Source organism: Macaca thibetana, chromosome 12 (genome assembly GCF_024542745.1).
Source record: "Macaca thibetana thibetana isolate TM-01 chromosome 12, ASM2454274v1, whole genome shotgun sequence".
Lineage (NCBI taxonomy): Eukaryota > Metazoa > Chordata > Mammalia > Primates > Cercopithecidae > Macaca > Macaca thibetana.
Window position 1 is genome coordinate 79,678,051 of NC_065589.1, and position 6,566 is coordinate 79,684,616.

General features: G+C 38.5%; 1 non-coding gene across 1 annotated transcript; it reads right to left on the bottom strand.

Annotated features, from left to right (window-relative positions):
• Window positions 1-336: 336 nt before the first annotated feature.
• Window positions 337-438, bottom strand: LOC126933236 (U6 spliceosomal RNA). The gene has a single exon (XR_007718480.1). It is a non-coding gene; the product is annotated as a U6 spliceosomal RNA (small nuclear RNA).
• Window positions 439-6,566: the final 6,128 nt, after the last annotated feature.

Sequence of the window (6,566 nt, forward strand, 5' to 3'; positions counted from 1 at the left end):
GAGAACATGGATATTTGGAAGAGAATCATTAGAATCTGAAGGTTTCAGGAGAAAAGTACAGATCAGTCTCTCAAGTAACATATTCCCTAGTCCTATCTGTATGGAGACTTGCTTCTCTTTTTCTAATTTTTGATTTTTACAGGTACATAGTAGTATATATATTTATGAGGTACATGAGATGTTTTGATACAGACATGCTATATGTAATCACATCAGGAAAGATAGGGTATTCACCCGCAAGCATTTATTCTTGTTACAAACAATCCAATTAGACTTTTTAAGTTATTTTAAAATGTACAATTAAATGATTATTGACTATAGTCACCCTGTAAAAATATGTATATATAATGCTTCACAAATTTGCATGTCATCCTTTCACACGGCTATGCTAATATTCTCGGAATTGTTCCAATTTTAGTATATATGTTGCCAAAGCAGCGCTGTATAAAGACTTTCTTAGAAAGAATCAATTCCCTGTGAGGACAAATTTAAAGCAAAATAAAATACTGTCATGCCATTCAGGAGATGGTAAGAGTTTCTCTGACCTTCAGAAATCTATTGAACTTGCCTTGAAACTCATGTTAATTTCAGAGCCAATGGATGTCCAAACTCTACAGAGGAGATGATGTTGGTAACCTTCCCATATTCCCTAACCCAAATTTCAGCCTCAAGCACCTGCATATATTTACCTTATTTCTTGGGGTCAGAGGTGCCAAAGAATCTCCTCTGTGAATAGCCCTCAAACAATGACCCACAAGAATTATATATACATACCCCAGTTCCTCAGAAAATACTTCTGAGGAGTGTGTTTTACACGGACTCCCCTTCCCTGACATGATGAAGTCCACATCCACAGTGGTAAATGGCTTAATAATGAATGTCTTTGACTATCTTCTCTTCCTTGTCTCAGTTCCTCCCTGGCCTAGTGGTGGTTTTTTTCTCCTTCCGAATAAACAATTTGCACTATAGGCTGGGTCAGGTGGCGCATGCCTATAATCCCAGCACTCTGGGAGGCCGAGCTGGGTGGATTACCTGAGGTCAGAAGTTCGAGACCATCCTGCCCAACATGGCGAAATCCCAGCTCTACTAAAAATGCAAAACTTAGCTGGGCGTGGTGATGCATGCCTGTAATCTCAGCTACTTGCAAGGCTGAGGCAGGAGAATCACTTGAACCTGGGAGATGGAGGTTGCTGTGAGCCAAGATTGCGCCACTGCACTCCAGCCTGGGCAACAGAGCAAGACTCTTACTCAAACAACAACAACAACAACAACAACAGCAACAACAACCAACTTGCACTACAGTTGTTGTCTCAATGTCTGCTTCTGGGAACACATAAACTATGGCACCCTCCCTGAGATTTGTATGTATTCCCTTGGTGATTACATGTTTATAGGCCATGCATCCTCATAAGCTAACTCAGTTCCTCATCAGAGGAACTCAACCGCATCTTCAGATTCAAAAGTAAGTATTCACTTCCACAACTTTTATGAATTCTAAACACTTTATTGAAAATTTGGAGAGGTCAGGCCTGGTGGCTTACACCTGTAATCCCAGCACTTTGGGAGGGCTAGGTGGGAGGAGCACTTGAGCGCAGGAGTTTGAGACCAGCCTGGGCAGCATGGTGGAATCCCATCCTTACAAAAAATTAAAAAAAAATAATTGGCTGGATGTGGTGGCCCACGCCTGTAGTCCCTGCTACTCTACATGCTTAGGTGTGAGGATCACTTGAGTTCAGGAGGTTGAGGTTTCAGTGAGCTGAGATCACTCCAGAAAGAAAATTTGGAAGGCTCTCTGGAAGCAGTCATTTTGTACAATGTGTAGCTACTCTTCTTCTTCCCTTCCTCTTCCTCAGTCTTTCTTTTGCAGGCTACTTGCGGGAATTCCCATTCTTTTTATTTCTAGACAGCAATTTCTTTCTTTCATAGTTTAGGGCCAACCAGCCAGGATCTGGAAGTCCCATATACTACTCCAAAAATTTTGTACTGTTTTCTCAAAGATACCTGTATCCCTTAGAGGAATTCTGGAGTCAACAGTTGAAATAATAACATTTTATACACTTTATTATGGTCAAAACTTCCCTGTATGGTCATCCATTCCTCTTTTTTTTTTTTTTTCCCTGAGACAGGGTCTTGCTTAGTCACCCAGACTGGAGTACAGTAGTGTGATCATTGCTTACTGCAGTCTCTAACTCAAGAGCTTAAGCAATCTGATTCCTATATTTTAAAACTATTATTAATTATTCTTACAGAATAAGAATAAAACAGTTACTCTCAAGGTTTTGTATACAGTAAACTGAATAGATTCTTTTTTCTCCGTATTCAATCATTCTCAACTCTTCTTTTTGTCATCTTGGTAAACTGAGCTAAATAAATTTTCCTAGTATAGTTATGAATAACTATATGGATATAGTAGAATGGTGGAATGGGTCCACCAAACTTGACCAGAGGTGGAACTAAGTTTTACCGGGCTCGGAGTTATACAATTTGGTGTGTGCTCTTAGGAAATGAAATATAAGAAAAGGTAGATGAGTCTTGGAAAGTCCAGAACCGAGAAATTCAACTCTAATTAGCTTCACAATAAACCTGCTTTAGTACCTGGCTCTCTGACAAGAATACACCATGTTTTAAAATCATCCCTTCTAAAGCAAGAAGGGATATGTAGAACATTGTAGGAATATAGCAAGTCTTAAAACCACTCCTTCTAGAACAACTAGAATACTGAGTACTTACAGTCTTCCAGGCATTGTTGTAAGCAGTTTGCTAAGATTACTTTATTTAATTTATTTTAATCCAAAATATACAGATGAGGATATTATAGAACAAAGAAGTTAAAAAACTTGATTAAGGCTGCACAAGCTACAGTTTGGACAGTGGTAGTGGCTCTAAAGCCAGCACACATAACCTATACAGGTGTACCTTGTTTTATTGCACTTTGCTTTATTGCACTTTACAGATAATGCTTTTTTGTTGTTGTTGTTAACAAATTGAAGGTTTGTGGAAGCCTTCAGAAATTCTATTGGCACCATTTTTCCAAAATCATGTGTTCACTTCATGTCTCTGTGTCATATTTCAGTAATCCTCACAATATTTCAAAATTTCTAATTACCATTGTATCTATTACGGTGATCCGTGATCAGTGATATTTGATGTTAATACTGTCATTATTTTGGGGCACCAAAAATGGTGCTCATATAAGTTCACAAACTTAATTAAGAAATGTTGTATGTGTTCTGACTGCTCCACCAGCTGGCCATTCTCCAGTCTCTTTCCTTATTCTCAGGCCACCCTATTCCCTGAGACATGACAACATTGAAATCAGGTCAATTAATAACCCTACGAAAGCCTCTAAGAATTCAAGTGAAGGAAGAGTTTCATGTTTTTCACTGTAACTCAAAAGCTAACAATGATTAAGCCTGGGCGTGATGGCTCAGGCCTATAATCTTGGGACTTTGGGAAGCTGAGGCAGGCAGATCCCTTGAGGTCAGGAGTTTGAGACTAGCCTGGCCAACATGGCAAAACCCTTTCTCTACTAAAAAATACAAAAATTAGCCAGATGTGGTAGCTCAAGCCTGCAGTCCCATCTACTTGGGAGGTTGAGGCATGAGAATCACTGGAACCAGGAAGGCAGAGGTTGCCATGAACCGAGATTAGACCACTGCATTCCAGCCTGGGCAACTGAGTGAGATTTTGTCTCCAAAAATAAAAAATAAAATAATAATTAAGATTAGTGAGGAAGGTATGTAGAAATCTGAGAGAGGCAAAAAGCTAGGCCTCTTGTGCCAAACAGCTGAGTCATTAATGCCAAGAAAAAGTTCTTGAAAAAAACAAAAGTGCTGTTCTCTTCTAGTGAACACACAATTAAGAAAACAAACAGCCTTATTGCTGATATAAAGAAAGTCTGAGTGGTCTAGGAAGAAGACTAAACCAGCCACAACATTCCCTTAAGTCAGAGCCTAATCCAGAGAAAGGTCCTAACTCTACAATTCTATGATGGCTAAGAGAGGTAAAGAAGATTCAGAAGAACAATTTGAAGACAGCAGAGGTTTGTTCATGAGGTTTATGGTAGTAAGCCATCTTCATAACATAAAAGTGCAAGGTGAAGCAGCAAATGTGAAGTAGAAGCTACACCAGGTTACCCAGAATATCTAGCTAAGATTATTGATGAAGGGGGCTCTACTAAACAACAGATTTTCAATGTAGACAAAACAGCTTTCTATTGGAAGAAGATGCCATCTAGGACTTTCATAGCTAGAGAGGATAAGTCAGTGTCTGAGCTTCAAAGCTTCAAAAGCCAGGATGACTGTCTTGTTAGGGGCTAATGCAGCTGATGACTTTAAGCTGAAATGAATGCTCATTTATTACTCCAAAACCCTAGAGCCCTTATGATATAGTTAGGCTGTATCCCCATCCAAATCTCATCTTGAATTCCCACACATTGTAGGAGAGACCCAGTGGGAGGTAACTGAATCATGGGGGCAGGTCTTTCCCATGCTGTTCTCGTGATAGTGAATAAGTCTCATGAGAGGTGATGGTTTTAAAAAGCGGAGTTTCCCTGCACAAGTTCTCTTCTCTTGTCTGCCACAACATGAGACATGCCTTTCACCTTCCACCATGATTGTGAGGCCTCCTCAGCCATGTGGAACTGTAAGTCCATTAAACCTCTTTCTTTTATAAATGGCCCAGTCTCAGATATGTCTTTATCAGCAGCATGAGAATAGACTAATACACCTTAGTAAGTATGCTAAATTGACTCTGCCCATGCTCTATAAGTGAAACAAAAAGCCTGGATGACAGCATATCTGTTGTAAGCATGGTTTATTGAATATTTTAAGCCCATTGTTGAGAACTATCACTCAGAAAAAAATTTCTTTCAAATATTACTGCTCCTTGACAATGCACCTAGTCACCCAAGAGCTCTAATGGTGATGTACAGGATTAATGTTGTTTTCATGCCTGCCAACACAACATCTATTCTGTATCCCATGGATCAAGGAGTCATTTTGACTTCTGAGTTTTATTATTTAAGAAATACATTTTGCAAGTCTATAGCTGCCATAGATAGTGATTCCTATGATGGACTTGAGGAAAGTAAGTTAAAAGCCTTCTAAAGTATTCACTGTTCTAGGTAATAATATTTATGATTCATGAGAGATGGTCAGGATGTCAACATTAACAGCAGTTTGGAAGAGTTTGATTCCAACACTACTGGATGAGTTTGAGGGATTCGAGACTTCAATGGGAAAAGTAGCTGCAGATGTGGTGGAAACAGGAACAGAATTGGAATCAGAAGAGGAACACATCTTCAGAGATGTGACCGAATTGCTGCAATCTCATGATAAAACTGATGAATGAAGAGTTGCTTCTTAAGAATGAGCACAAAAAGTGGTTTCCTCAAATGAAATATAATCCTAGTGAAAATGCTATGAACATTGCTGAAATGACAACAAAGAATGTGAAATTTTATATAAACTTAGTTGATATAGCAGGGGCAATGTTTAAGAGCATTGACTAATTTTGAAAGATGTTCTAGTGCCAGTACAATGCTATCAAACAACACTGCATGCTACAGAGAATTCTTCCATGAAAGGAAGAGTCTATCGATGTGTTACACTGCATTGTTATCTTATTTTAAGAAATTGCCACAGCTTCCCTAATATTCAGCAACCAATGCCCTGCAGCCATCAGTCAAGGCAAGACCTTCTACCAGCAAAAAGACTCCAAGTTGCTGAGGGCTCAGATAACTGACAGCATTTTTTAGCAATAAAGTAACTCTTAATTAAAATATGTAACTTTTTTAGACATAATGTGATTGCATAGTTAATAGACTACAGTATAGTATAAACATAACTTTTATATACAATGGGGAACTAAAAACTGTGCATGACTTGCTTTGTTGCAATATTTATTTTATTGCAGTGGTCCAGAACTGAACCAACATATCTTCAAGGTATGCTTGGATACACTATACTGCCTCTGAAAACTTTATCTTCTCAGTTCCTAAATAGTTCCTATCTCTAAAAAGGATATAAATCAAATATAAATCCATCATAAATAATAAAGCTCCGCTTTCTACCTTAGTGTTCAACCCATATTACTTTGGAGGTAATCAGATCAGCCATATGCTCACACAGAGGGGCACCAAAGGCCCAGTGATTGCACCAGTTTTTTCTTCTGATTCTCTCCAAAATAAAATTAAAATGCATGTATGTCCCGTTAAGCTGAAATCATTTCTATTAGCTCAGGCCAGTTTTTCTGTGCAATGGAGTAATAGTACAATTACTACAGAGAAGTAGGTTCAAATAGAGAGTCTCTGAGGCAATTCAAATCCCTGTGTTAGTGAATTGGCTGAGGGCGGTGAGGTATAAATGCCTACTAGGACTGTAATAAATACCCTGTGGGATATTTTTCCAGTTTACAAATATCCATATCCCATTGTCCTTTGTCTGTTATGCTTGACCATAACCATCTTTCTATTCTAGCTGATTGAACCAAAATAGATTACTTTGCCTAAATTGAGCCAAGCAGATATTTCCAGGGAATTCATAATTGATACTAATCTATTTTTG